The sequence below is a fragment of the Rhopalosiphum maidis genome, chromosome 3 (assembly GCF_003676215.2).
Source record: "Rhopalosiphum maidis isolate BTI-1 chromosome 3, ASM367621v3, whole genome shotgun sequence".
In the NCBI taxonomy this organism is placed as follows: domain Eukaryota; kingdom Metazoa; phylum Arthropoda; class Insecta; order Hemiptera; family Aphididae; genus Rhopalosiphum; species Rhopalosiphum maidis.
Window position 1 is genome coordinate 60201035 of NC_040879.1, and position 15242 is coordinate 60216276.

At 27.9% G+C, this 15242-nt stretch overlaps 1 protein-coding gene across 6 annotated transcripts in view; it reads right to left on the reverse strand.

The window, feature by feature from the left end:
• Nucleotides 1–15242, reverse strand: part of LOC113556877 (neural-cadherin) — a 129049-nt gene that overhangs the window by 55086 nt on the left and 58721 nt on the right. The gene's annotated exons all lie outside the window — the stretch shown is intronic.

The following is a 15242-nucleotide window of genomic DNA, read 5'->3' on the forward strand; positions in this document are numbered from 1 at the left end:
AGACCGTTAGACATTTGTAATCTAACGATCTGCAGCGTACGTATAAAGTTAGGTCGTAGCCTCATAGGTAGATGCATATTATGTTATACACCGTGTACCTACATATACAGGATGATTCATACAGGTTATATATTATCCTTATAACAAGTACACTGAATTAAATAACTCAAAAACTAATCGTTCAAGTGTTGATTTTGATACATGCACATTGAACATGTTCAGAAAAGTTATTTGCTTCATTTTTTACCATAAAAAGAAAGAAGGTGCTCTTGTTTTAAAAACAGAAGTTTGTGTTTCCACAAGACACTCTTTTTTATAGTAGTATAAAAAATCTCAAGAGTTTACCCTAGAAAATTCAAAAAATTAAATTTTAAATATAATATGTAGGTACTAAAGGGGTGAGCATATTTGGTGAATATACCTTGTATACTAATATCCTAATATAGTATGCTGTAGCAATAGTAGGTATGTTCGAGCCTGAATGTAATGTATATAGGCGTTCGAAGCAAAGTAATCATAAGATCACTATAGGTATAGTTACATGTTATATTTAAATAGGTATACACATAGTTCGTTTAAAAAGAAAATTACACACATTTAATTAGTGTATATTTTATTTAAGTATTTATAACATATACATGATCACTGATATAGGTTAACAAAAGGGTTCATTTTAATTTTATTTTTATGTGGCAGGAGATGAGTGGTTGAACTGTTTGCCTAGAACAATATTATTTTCTAAATACACTTTGGCTTTTGACACTTAATCCGGCCAGCGATGCTGTACCAGCTACCTAGAACGCTATACTTGTGTAATATTATTATAAATATATTATTTACACGGTAAACGGTAATAATTTAATATAATATTACAATATAGTTGCGCGCATGCCAAATTCGTCGTGTCTTTATATTATTATATAGAGTGTATATAAATGTTAAACCCTTCGTCGCAGCAGACTCACGGGATATCGTATAGATGGGCGGGAAAAAATCAATAATATAATATATTATATCTGTATGAAACCGGCACAATACCTTAACTATAGGTATAAGCTTTATAAAGCGTCATAATAACGGCGTTCGGTGGGCACGAATATTTATGTACATATTATACAGAATATTTCTACCGGTGAAGAACATAATATAGACAAACATATTTTCATATATTCTTATATTTGTATAATATAATATTATTCTTATTGTACACACCATCGGCAGGTTTCGAACTATACCCGAGTCTTAAGTACCTACACAATACCTATACATATGTAATAGAGTTGTCTATATTTTCTTATTCGTCATTATTATTAGTATTAATATTAATATTATTATTAAATTATTTCAACGAGAAGACATGAATACGAATGATGCGCCACAAAAAGACGGTCAGACTGTACACAAGCAATACAATATTACATATTATATATATGTGCTGTTATTAATTCATACTATATTATACGCATAGGACGACATCCATTATCAAATACATTCACATTATACCTACCTATATAAATATATATATATATATATGTGTGTGTATGTGTGTATAGGTCAATACTATTTGTATAACGATGAGCTTTAAGCTGCCCTTGTTATACGTTTGTGAGCAGTCCGTCCTGAGATTAAATTTTATATATGAAAGAGTAATAATAATAATAATATTTCGTGTGTTTGCTTATTACAATACACGCTAGCGTACATAAAATATAATAGAACATACGAGTGGACTGTTCTGAATAATATTATTAACAAAATTACAATAACCGATCGGTTCAATACAGCATATTGCGTTCGATCACAATCTAATATAAAGTCAAATTTTACGTGTATACATGGCAATTTACCAAGCATGCTTGTCTCAATGTTTTCATAACCGAGTAATCCATTCAACTTGGGACTCTCATTATTTGAAAAAAAAAATAATTGTTTTTTAAAATATTTTTTTACTCCATTATTTTAAGTCGTTAAAAACAAAAAATATATAAAAACATATTTTAATATTTTTTAAATTATTATGCATATTTAAAGTTTAGATGAGTTGAGTGAAGTGGTACAGAGGTATCTTTATAGTGGTCCACTACTCCACTCATCATCGTAACAATGAATAATTACTTATAATTATACTCTACTTGTGACATATCCAAATTTTTATTTTTATTGATCAAAATAATCTGAATGATATTCTGATGTAAAATATAAAACTGAAAATGTATGTTGAAATTCAAAAGTATAAAATAAACTTAAAAAATCATAACAACAAAAATAGTGAAAAATGTTGTTTTGTAACGACTTTAAATTATAATAGAAATATTTTTAAAAATGTTAGTGTTTTTTGAAATAATGAGAATTTTATATTAAATAGATCACTCAGTATTTTTTAATAAACTTTTGATTTTTAATACTTTTATTGATATGAGAATATTCAGATTTTTTTATTCCATTCCAAGAGTTTCTAACCTGCAGCGATAAAAAACCTCTTTCTTTCAAACAAAAAACAATATTATTTTATAGTAAACCGTTTAACAGAATTTTTTTAAGCTGATGTACATAAATTGAACAAGTAGTTTCTGAATTATTAAACTTTATATACTAAATAATCTGTTATCCTTTGGCTGTTAATAATAACTTTGCATTAAATACATTTAGTTTATAATTTTTCTTGCATACAATTATAAATTATAATTTTATAAATTATAAAATATAATCATCATAGTTTAATATTAATAACTATGATTTTCAAAACATCGCGGTACCCATATTGTACAATGTATTATCAAGAAACTATTAAATTATTATATACTACTAGATTTGATTTTGATTTAGATGCATCAAAATGTTCAACTAATAATCAGCTTATCAATTTACAGCGATTTATAGTAAAACAAAAGGCAGATTTTATACTAAAAAAAAAAAAATAATAGTTTGTATGACCACGGAACGGTTTAAATAATCTAAATATTTATGTTAAAATATAGTCCTTAATTAATATACTTAAAAATTCGAAGATCTGGATTCAGATAAATTATTTTTAAAGAAAAAAAGTGGATGAGCGTGCTTGGTTATTAATATATTAATGCTGTACGGAGTGAAAGAATGAAGTTCGGCAGCTTATACGAACTACGAACGCGTAATATTATAATATAATATTGTCATATATACGAGTATACCTATACATGTTTGCACACAGCGAATGTTTCTGTAGAGTTTCAAACAAATGAATCGGCGTGGGTTTGTTCGTATACAATACACCTGTGTGTGTGTGTGTGTGTGTGTGTGTGTGTGTGTGTGTGTGTGTGTGTGTGTGTGTGTGTGTGTGTGTGTGTGTGTGTGTGTGTGTGTGTGTGTCTGTCTGTCTGTATTGCAGGAGTTGGACTCAGGCAGCATCCATAAGTCGGGAAGTCGGGAACCGAAAAGTTTTCGGATTAAATAATGGAATTCTTCGGAATGCGCGAATAGAGTACGATGATATTTATTATATATAATAATATGCGTGTGTTTGTGTAGTTATATAAGCTGTACCGAAGAAACGCGCAGTGGAAAAACATTGCATTGATGTCGGGGGAGGGGTAACATTCCAAGCGAGTTAATAAGATACAAATGGAATTCCGTTTTCCCGGTTCAGCTTATAGTGTATATAAGCTAACGAGAAAAATTCACTTTAAAAGTTATCAGCATGGAACGTGCCCGAAAATAAAATGAAACAAACTGATAGCGCGTATTACGAACAGAATTATTAGTGAAGTATGTACTTCAGCAAAAGTAGTAGTTGTAGTATAATATAATATTATATAGGTACGCACACCAAGTCACGAGTTACCTTCATACGCGAACAAACATATTAAATAGGGCTTAAAGTTGTTATAAATTTGTTTCGCTTTTTTATTCGCTCCGCATCGCGTTGCGCAAAGGCTGTACACCTATTATATATAATATAACATACACATTATTATTATTATATTTATTAAAAGAATAATAATAATGTACACGTCGAAAAACTTTAAACGTGTTGTCACAAGACCATGCGTAGGTAGAAGTACTAATAATATTATTATAGAGTGAAACAATCGCATAGCATAAAAAATTGTTATTGTCAAAAACAGAAACGTATTTATAGGACAGACTTTGTGGAAGGTGTTGGAGAGGCGACAACCTTAAGCGAAAATTTTATACACGGGCGTGTTCGTGATTTTACTTACTATACATAGCTATATATTTTGTAATAATGCGTTGTTAAAAAAACTTTTTTGTTACCGGACCGATGAACGGCGAACGGAAAAACATCATGTGTCCTGCAACAGAGTGCTGCGATCACGGTTTTGACAATACAATTTAAACATTTATAAGAAGGCGAAGGATGTGGAGTTAAATAAAAATAGTACCAAGGTGTAATAGTCCTGAATATATGACTAGTCAGAAACTTTTGTAAAATCTTTTTCTGAATCGGAAAAGACAATTCTCATTGGGAAGCGCACATAAAATAATTGTAGTTCTAAATTTTTTGCGAATTGGGCCCGAGTGAATAAAATATTTTGTCTAAATTATTGGATTCAGGCATGTGGTTAGGTAATTACCTAAACTATTTGATTAGACTTCCATTCTAATTCTTTATCTTCATATAGTAGTTGGTGTTTTAGCTCTTTACAACTATTCTAAAATCAGTTAAATCCGATTTACGTCAACGCGTAGGCGTATGAAAAATGTTCGATGAAAAGTCCGCTTAATAATTACTCAAATAACAATTATTGTGTGACTTAAGTCGAAAAAAAGTAGACGTATTAAAAAAAAAAAAAAAAGATGGACAATAATTGGATGACGGTACGCGTATATTAATTATACTGAACATCACCGAAGAATTATTTTTACCAAACCGTTTGACGCGCTTTACATAATGTCACGGGTGTGGGTTGAAAATATTTTCATTTTCCAGAGAGAGCGACGTATTGCGTAAAATTTAATTACACTATTTGATGAGAGATTATAAAGAGATTATGAATTTGTATTTACAAACGATTTTTTTGTTTTAAAAAATAAAATTAACCCCTCAAAAGTGGTTTACTGCAGTATAGTCTGTATACAGAATACTTATATGGTATACAAACGGTACCTCAATGGATTCACCATGTTTGATATGCGGTTGCTCTGTTTCAATAAACATTGTGCGTAAAGTATACCGTTACGAGCTCTATCTAACCTACCCACACTATTGCATTGCAATGTTTTTATGTGTACCTATGGAAACAAAACGTCAAAGCCACACGTCGTGGCGCCACCATTGTGACTGAAAATAATACGAATAGGTATGTGAGAATAAAAAAAAAACCGATTATTTCGACATTTCCCCGTATAATATTAAAAGTTATTGGTTCGGTTATAGTGTTATAATGCTACAAGGTTTAATATTATCGGTTATTACTAATGGGTAACGCTTCATCTGTTTTTCAAACGATAACCTATTTTTTTCTACTGTATTTACATTATATAGTGGTTAATTTTCTGAAAATTTTGAAGTATTAAAATCAATATTCAAACGAGTAGTTTTTGAATTGTTTAATTTTATCTAGTAAAAAATAACTGATCCGTGATAATGACTTATGAGTTTAGAAGATATGAGGGCTATGGTAATTTCAATATTTTAGTAATATACTAATATATAATATTAATCGATAAATATTTATAAAAAATAATCCAAGTATAATAAAACATACTCGGTTCAATATTATATTCACCCACTACAAAAACAAGCTAAACTAATTGAAGGGTTATCAAGTATACTTTTATTTTTGAAATATTATTATGAGAATGAATGCATATACATATATAATTAAAATTATAAATATAAGATATATTTTAGATTTTAGATTCTGAGCGATGAATGTATTAATTGTATTGTGATGTGTGTTTCTTTTTGTGTCTATGTATGTTAGATATTTGATAAAATGCTTCAATTTTCACTTTAAGGGTGGTTTTGGATAGAAAATTGGATTTAATTTGTACTTTCAATAGGTCATAATTAAAAAATTACCATTCTCTTTTTATATAATCAGGATAAACAAAACAAAATCGATTTTTTTTTTGTGTAACTTTAAAATTAATAACCGTATATACACGAAATTTTAACTTAATGTTTAAACTATCATTTTATATTAACAATATATATATATAATAATATTAACAAGTTTCCAAAATATTTTAAACCGATATTTACTTATACATACCAAATTGTCTTTTATAAACGTTTAAGGTTAGAATCTTAACGAAATTCGTTAAAATCTCAAAAAAGTATAAATTCTTTTGTAGTTAGAAATTCATAAAAAATATTATTTTTATACCCAAAATTTTCAAATGTAATACACGGTTCTTACTTCTTTGTACGTTTTGAAACGTATAGCAATAAAAAAATGTCTACTGAAAATCAAATAAATTTTTTATGACTGAGCTTAAAATTTTTACGACTCAATATTCATTCATAAAATTATTATTTATCCTCAATCATTTTTTTTTTTTTTTTTTGTATAAAAAAAATAACTATAATTTAAATACAGTTATTAAAGTTAAACATTTTATGTGATCTACGAAAAATCTTAATTAAATAAAAAAATGTTTGTTGATTTGTAAGTTACCTTGCAGATAACGAGGATGAAAAACAACAGTCATTGATAATTATTAGAAATAAATATTTAATTGAACATATTATATAAATTTGTTAAATTAGAAATATAAATGCAATTTGTGTCACACATAACTAAACTATCTTTGATCGACAAAGATTAAGATTTGAAAACTATTTAAAATACAACTAAAAAAAAAAAAATCAAACATTGAAAGCTCAACCAAATATGCACGGTAACTATCAACCATTAGATCTGATGAAATATCTAAAAAGTAAGATGCAAGCCGAGACACTATAACCGGATCAGAGACTCTACTTCAAAAGTTCTTGCGAGTCACGACGAAAAGTTGAACGCTTACAACGGAGTTAATCAATTGCAACATTCAATTTCTATAATGACTACGATTACGATACGGAGAAGTGGTCATTGGTCCAATGACTGATTAAAATCCATCTACATCCATAATATTGTTTATCCGCTTACATTACATATTAGACAACTAAATTTAATGAGTATTTACTTAATAACTTTTGTGGTGTTGATTAAATTAATTACCTACTCCATATTTTCAGTATTCAAACCTTCTTTTGGAGGGGGAGGGGTTGAAAAATAACAAATTTTTTCTAGTCATTTGTTACAGAAAAGCCTGACCTTAAGCGTAAAGTGGCCACGCTACGTTTATTATTTAAGTGGCAAAATTTAGGCAATTTATTTTATCGTCTTAGCCGCCCAGGATCTAAGTATTATTTGTAAATGATTATTAGTGTTGAGTGATATTCAAACGGGTACCGGCTGGAGCCGCAAACGGATGCCACTTTCGTACGCGCGTTCACATGTCAATAACTCGATAAAAATAAAAATCCACTAAACGAATTTTATGAAAACTCACTTATTTATTTATTTAATTTGACAAAATGAAGTTAGTTAACGTTGTTTGATCTTGATTCTGAAAAAAATATTTAAATTTAGCAGAAAAATGTCTTTATATCGTACAAAACACTATCCGTTTTTAATTTAAATGATGACTAGGAAAATTCATATTTTCAAGTTTTGATTTACACTTTATTATAATATAAGATTTAATTTTTATAAAGTATTCATAGTACGATCTATATTCTATTAACAATTTTCTGTCAAGTTCAAATTTTTTTTCAAAATCAAAATCCAACATCTTTAACCAACTTTAATTTTGTCAAAACTTAAGGTCTTTTAAGCTAAAATTGACGGCAGTAGCGAGGCCCCTTAAATACATTTCTTACAAAAGTTCCTTCACTAGTGTATGTTATAAACTTATAAATATTCAAAACAAATATATATAGGTAGGTAATGTAATTCTGAGCGTTTGCAAACTCCAACGTTTACGAATAAAATAGTGAGTATTTAAAATAAAAACACCTTCACTAAATTGTCGAAATCCACCCACTCACTGAAATACTTTAATAGTATGTTACTGAGATAATAACAAAGGTACTTTGTATAACTATGATAAGAAAAAGAGATTAATAATTACCGTAAAACAATCTAAAGACAGCCAGTTTAAACACATTTTGTTTGATCTTTACTTCTTTATAATAAGTATTCACGAACACTATAGCTAGAGGTTATACGCCATTAATCAAAATTTATGAAAAAAAAAACTATGTAAATCCAATTAAAATTTTTTTAAACTTTACATACTCAACAAACAAAATATTTTCTTTAATCTGTAATGAGTTTTTAAGCTCCAAATAAGAACGGAAGTTCGGTATCGGTGGCCAACCGTAAGCCATTTTACGGTAGGCCAATATTATATGTCCATTTCAAATGTGACAACCATAATATTATACCTATATATATTTCACAGACGGTAGGTATTATAATATCATATTCTCCAATGGTGTGTATTTCGTCTTATTATAAAGTTATACAAACACAACTACAATGGAAAAAAAAACCATATACGATATTGAATTCGCGAGTTCACGGCGGTGTTATATTTTGTAGAATTAGATTTACATGGCTTCACAATATAATTTCTCCAACACCGTGCATCATATTATTGTCTGTTGAACATTTTAGTTCAAAGACTTCCGCAGTAAGACACGTGCATATCCAGAAACCGTTTTTAATTTGCAGCATTATTTTATTTATTTTAAGATTTGCCAAACGTCCTATTCTTAAATATTAAATACATTATTGCAATATATAATATTATGCATGGCTAATTAATATTTATTTTTACGTGTAAATATAATAAAACATTTAGTTTTTATTTAAAAAAAAAAAAATGAAAGTTACATAATCACACTATTTTTGATCCATAGTGATGTTAAGAAAAAGTTAATCAAGTTCTTTTTAACTGAGATATTTTCTTCCGTGTTAACTTAAAATTTTTAGAATATATTTAGTACAGTATATATTGCTTTTTACTAATAGAAAACTATCATATTATTATTATTGTTCTTAATTTCTTATAAATTATAACTTAACTTTATCTAAGTTGACATTATTAAACTCGAGTATTTTTATTCTTTATTAATACTAGCTCACCTACCCACCTTTAGATTTTCGTAGGCGTGATCCACTGTTATACGCTCTTAATGTCAAAGACTGTTCTCGTTTCAAAAAAAAAGACAATTATTTTTATTTAATATTAAACACTTATGTAGACTAATTGTTTAATTATCTTACGAAAAATGTAGATAGTCCATCCAGTTTATATCATCAATAAAGAATGTTTAAGGTCCTAAAAATGAAACGCTGAGCGGAGATACTGCAAATAATTTTTTAATCAGGGTTTAATATTTGAACAGCAAAAACTTGCTCATCTTATAACTTTAAATCCTTTAATAAATAATAAACTGCTCGTTAAATATTGCATACTGTACATTTTGTGTCAGAATTCAAAATAAAAATTTAAGGCTACCATTTTAGGTTTCTAAAGAAAACAAATAAATAATTTATATCAACGCGTGAATTAATAAAATAGTATGTACACCATACTATTGCGTATCGATTGTTCATAAATATACTTTTTGGAATCGTATTACCCAATAATTAAAAGATAAATCGTTTTCATAATAGTTAATTAATTGTTATTGGTTTTTAAGACATTGGTTTTAAAACAAAAATCCAATTAAAATACCTTCTTAAACATTTTATTTTATTGACATTTTGTCAAACTCTAAAAATTCATAACGACTGGATCGATGTTGATTCTGTTGTATTAGAAATTACATTTTGCGGTCAAATATTATAAGCCCAAGGGAAAAAATATAATCGACGAGTCTTGTTAACGATGTGTATAGGCACGTATAAATAAGTATTAAAATATGTACCTGTTACATTAAATATATCTGTTGCCTACATCAATTATTATCCGCACCTAATATCTATACCAACAACTACCCGAAGCGATACGTTGATGTAACCACTGATATATTGTGAGTATATATGGGTTCCTTATAATATAATAATAAGCTGCCATATGTAGCCGACTAGCCGTATACCATACACGACTCGTTTAAAAATCAATCAAGTAAATTAAAACATCAAACACATTTTTTTTTTAAGATAAGATTTATTCGTTTTATACGCGATCGTTGTATAAAAGCCAAAAGGACGTCCGTGCAGGCGAGACGTGTCACACTCATCGGCATTGTCGGTAAGGCGCGTAATATGTAAATAAATAATAATAACAGAATATTATATTATTATTATTATAGTGGATTTGATGTTTCATGAAAAAAAAATGTAATTAAAAATAAATACATGTACCTATAACACACAACACATTGCCGTGTACAAGTGGCTGGCAGCTATAATAATATTATATATAGTGTGGCGCCTGTTCAGGATTATTATTACTATTTTCGGTTTATTATTTTATGGAGTAAAAAATGTACGCTACTGGTTTTATTCGGTATCGAGTATTTGAGTAAATGGGCTGACGCATGTTATGCACACCTATAGGTACTTGAAAAATCTTTAAAAGCCTGTCCTAAAATATTATTATTACTTTTTTTTTATGATTGTCATTTAGTGACTATAATTTGTGTATATGTAACCTATTATAGCGCACTTAAACACGGAAATATTATTACGATGTACATTACGATGGCTGTGAATTTAAATAATTTAACACGAAATAATGTATGAACAGTCTCGTATATTATTATACATTATGAATGGTATTAAGTTCGTTTTACGGCAGTTTATTACTACCTGCGGGAAACATAATTAAATACGCTTTTATGAATAATATATATAGTTTTTATTACTATTATCATTATTACACCGAGGTTTATTTCGAATGCATACAAAATGAATGATGTTATTGTATTAAAAATTATAAGGTATCCTTTTGTTGGCATTTATTTAATAGGTAGGTACCGATATTTATAAGTTCTTACGCCGTTTTATTCACGTGAACACTGTGCATTAACGAACAACTTATTGCCGGACATTGAGAGTTGAGACAAACGTTTCATTGTACTACACAGTACCGATGTTTGCGAACAATTTTACAGCTTATCAATCGACGTTTAATGACTTAAAGTTTATATTATATTGTAAATAATTATTATTTTCATACCCTACTACCTACTATATTATTATTTTCGAACAACGTTGTAATACTCGAACCGCTCTCAACGCGTAACGAAGCTTTCCCATGCACTGTTATTGAGTTTTCCTTTTTGTCTCGATAAAATATTTATTATAAATTTCGTAAACAATGTATGAGTAGTATAATAATTTACTTGTCTATAACAACGACGACATGAATAATATTTTCACTGAAAAGATAAATCGTTTGAAATAAAAGTATAAAATAATAACCTTTGTAAAGCTCAATATCAACAACTCGAAATAAATTCATAAAATAAGATTTAATTCAAGCGAAATAAAACATTTTAGTCTTATCGATAGAACGGTGTGTAATGTTGAACGTTTATAAATAAGTACGAAGTCAGTTTATTAATAGCATAATGCATTTTGTTACGAACCTAATTGAAATAAAAGTAAATTAAAATATTATTATAATTTCACTACAATTTGTACAGCTAAAATGTATATTTTAATGTGCCACATTGAGTGCATTATTGTAACACAGATAGGAAAAATTGAATTAAAACGCTATTTTAATTATATTTTTATTATTATTATTTACTGAAGGTACACCTACACATATTAATTGTAAAAGTGACACACAGAATGAAAAATATTATACAATTATATAATCATTATTAATGAAAAACAAATCCAATTATACTTACCCTGACGCATAACTTCGTTGTTTCAAAATATAATTTTTATAATTATTGTTCCCTATTTAAACTTTAAACGTTTACTTAATAATTTAAATACAATTTATTTTTTAAAAAACGTTACTGTGCATTAGAGAGTTTAAATAAACATCTTTTAGATTATTTAAAAATTGTTCGTGTATATAATAGAAAAAAAACGTCGTATATAGTTACTTACGTCTAAGCTACCATTAAGCAGCCAAATATTTTTCGCCGTTCTCAAAAAAACCTTAATGGTTTCGTTTTATTCTACACGTATTGTTTAGTTTCTTTTTCGATTTAATACATATCAGGACGAATGTAATACATACTATTATAATATAATATAGAGAGGTCTTCGCGTACGCTATCGTAATAAAACTGTTCGGTCGTTTCATATTTCTATGGTAAAATGATTATACCTAAACAAAATAACGTCATAGACGTGCGCGCGTGCAGTATATACCATAATATGTATTACAATATTAATATGTTCTCTCGTCGAATCTCAAAAGCGATGAATATTTGATCGGTTTTTGTTCGCGAAACTACTGTTTTGAAAAAGTATTAAGACAAGAGGAAAACATCGCCAATTTTCCCTCTAAAACTTTTATTAAAGTGGTTATTTGTAATATTAATTAACAAGTTTTGTTCAGACACGTGCTGTATCCTGGGGAAAACTAAATGTTTAAAAATAGTTTCATTTAAATTGTTGACAAATACGTAATTATTATAATTATATTTTTTTTACGTTTAATTTATATTATTCATAACTTATAAATATATCGAAACAACATATTTTATTCTTGTGCAAAATATATGTATAATATTGTAATAGAAAAGAAAATTAAATTTAAATTTATTAGCACATAATTTGTGTAAACTTATTTTTTTTTGTCAGGAAAAAACTCGTATACATCGCACTTAACTCGCACATAAACTTAAAAAACCGAACGACATATTTTAGTATTTAGGACCTTGTACTGCATATTTGTAGCCGTTGTGATGTAGATCGGCCAGTCTTGCGATAACGCGCTACCGTGTACAATATTATTTGACCGTCACCTTGAAAGTTATAAAACATCCCTAATAGAGACCGGTTAGAGATTTCTAAATACAGTTAATGTGCATATTTTAAGTTAAATACAGGGTAAAGGATACATTAAAATTTGTAAAATATTAAGATGGGGATGAGATCGGCGGCGGGCAATCCCGCCTCAAATTTAAGTACTTTACGCTTACCTATACCTACAAGTCATACGGTGCTGTGGTTATATAGTACACGTCGTATGATACGATGTGCATAATTTTTCTACTGCAATATCGTACAATATAACATAATAATATGAACTACCGATCAACTAGATGTGCTGTCCAACTTTGTCCCATCAATTATATAATAATCATTATCGTTATTATATTACCATAATGCAAACTATTATTATTATTATATCATAATTATATTATACGTAGGTACCTCTATAACTAGTGAGTCTATGACGTTACTTAATCATGTATCATTTCGTATGACGTATAGGTAGGTGTACATAAGAAATTTCGCTGGTATAATAATCATTATAATACGCATTGACGTTCCACCACAGATGCTGGATAACATTTATCGTCCAGATAGTATCGTTCGCACCGCAATCGTGATCGCCGAAAAGAGAAATACCGAAAGGAATCCGACGTAACAAACGTATAATAATAACGATAATGATAATAATCATGTAAGTATTCCCGTTGGCGCTTATAATATGTTCCTTCCCGCAGCTATACCGTTACAGTGCTGATGCACTCGCTAGTTATAGTCAGATATATTAACACACTCGTGTATATAGGTACGCACATTTATAGCCATATGGGATATAAAAAGTCATATCCATGGACCGTGTGAGCCGTGGTGAATATATCATAATTTATATTGTTGTAAGACGACAATAATAATATTATGTGTTGCAGTGATAAATGAAGTTATGGATTCGGTGGTGGCTTATTATGTTCAAAGTGGATGATGTTTAATTATTGCAAAAATCAATTAAAAACAAAATTTAGCCAAGTCAAAATTTAAAATTTTATTATAATTCTAGTTGGGATTTATTAATTATTTATAATTATTAAAATATTATCTGTTGTAAATTGTAAACCTAAAATTTAGTAAATAAGAAAAATTAAATATGTTTACATATGAACTTTACATACAGATCTTTCTTTGGAATATTGGCAAACTGTTCTATGATTATATGATTCAAATTAGTTATATTTATTAAAAAAATACTGTTATAATCATCACTAATGCTGATAATTCTTTTCTAATATGTACAAATAATTTAATTATTCTTAATGTAGAAAAACACCATTTTAATTCACAGTAGACATAGTTATTATAATCAATTTTGATAAGATTCATGATTGGCTCCGTACAAGCTTAAAGTAATTTAATCACCGATTAATGCATTGTAATAAAATTATTTACTGTTTTGAAATTATTTGATATTTAAAAAAAATAAATAATCAACAATGTTTTACACTATTTTATTTTTCATTTGTATAAGATAGAAAAAATTCAAAGAACATAAATATAACATAATTTACCTGAATCAATTATAAATCATTGTTAAAATGGTAGTATTTTCAATTTACTAGTTGATATGGATCTTAACGTATTATTAATTTTATCTTTGTTTATAATTTTCACAACGTTTTCTCCATCAATTAATAAAATAAAGGTTAATTTTTAAAATTTAATATTTTGAAAATACTGTATTACACTTAACATATATGCTTCTAGACTTAGTTCTGTAATAGATAGATTGATAATTGAAATTCCGTCTTTAGTATTTTACTGTCAAAATACGGGTATACAATACACATGTATTTTTAGGTATCACAACTTGTGATGTGGCTCGTATATTAGAACGAACGAATAATTTATAACTATGTTATATTATTAAACACGTTCGATACGTTTTATCTGATTGATATAACGTACCAATCTTGCTCGTGGTTTGGCATTAATATTGCCGTGTAATTCATTCTTGCGGAAATAGCCAATCCCTTTATAAACTACTTAACTATGTATTATTATACATACAATATTATATATATATATATATATATAATGTTTAAATAGCTATTTAGATGACGCATTATAGCTGCACGTTATTCAAAATTTGACTTTTGAATAATTATACTAGTCGTATATAATTTTTTAATATGTTAACGACTAATATAAAAACGAAAAGATTTACTGATCAAACCAACTACAACACAAGCACGTTTGACGAAGACAAGGCGTGGTTTATGAGGGTTTTAGCCTATCACTCCACCCCCATTACAATATATTATTTAAAAGATCCAATTT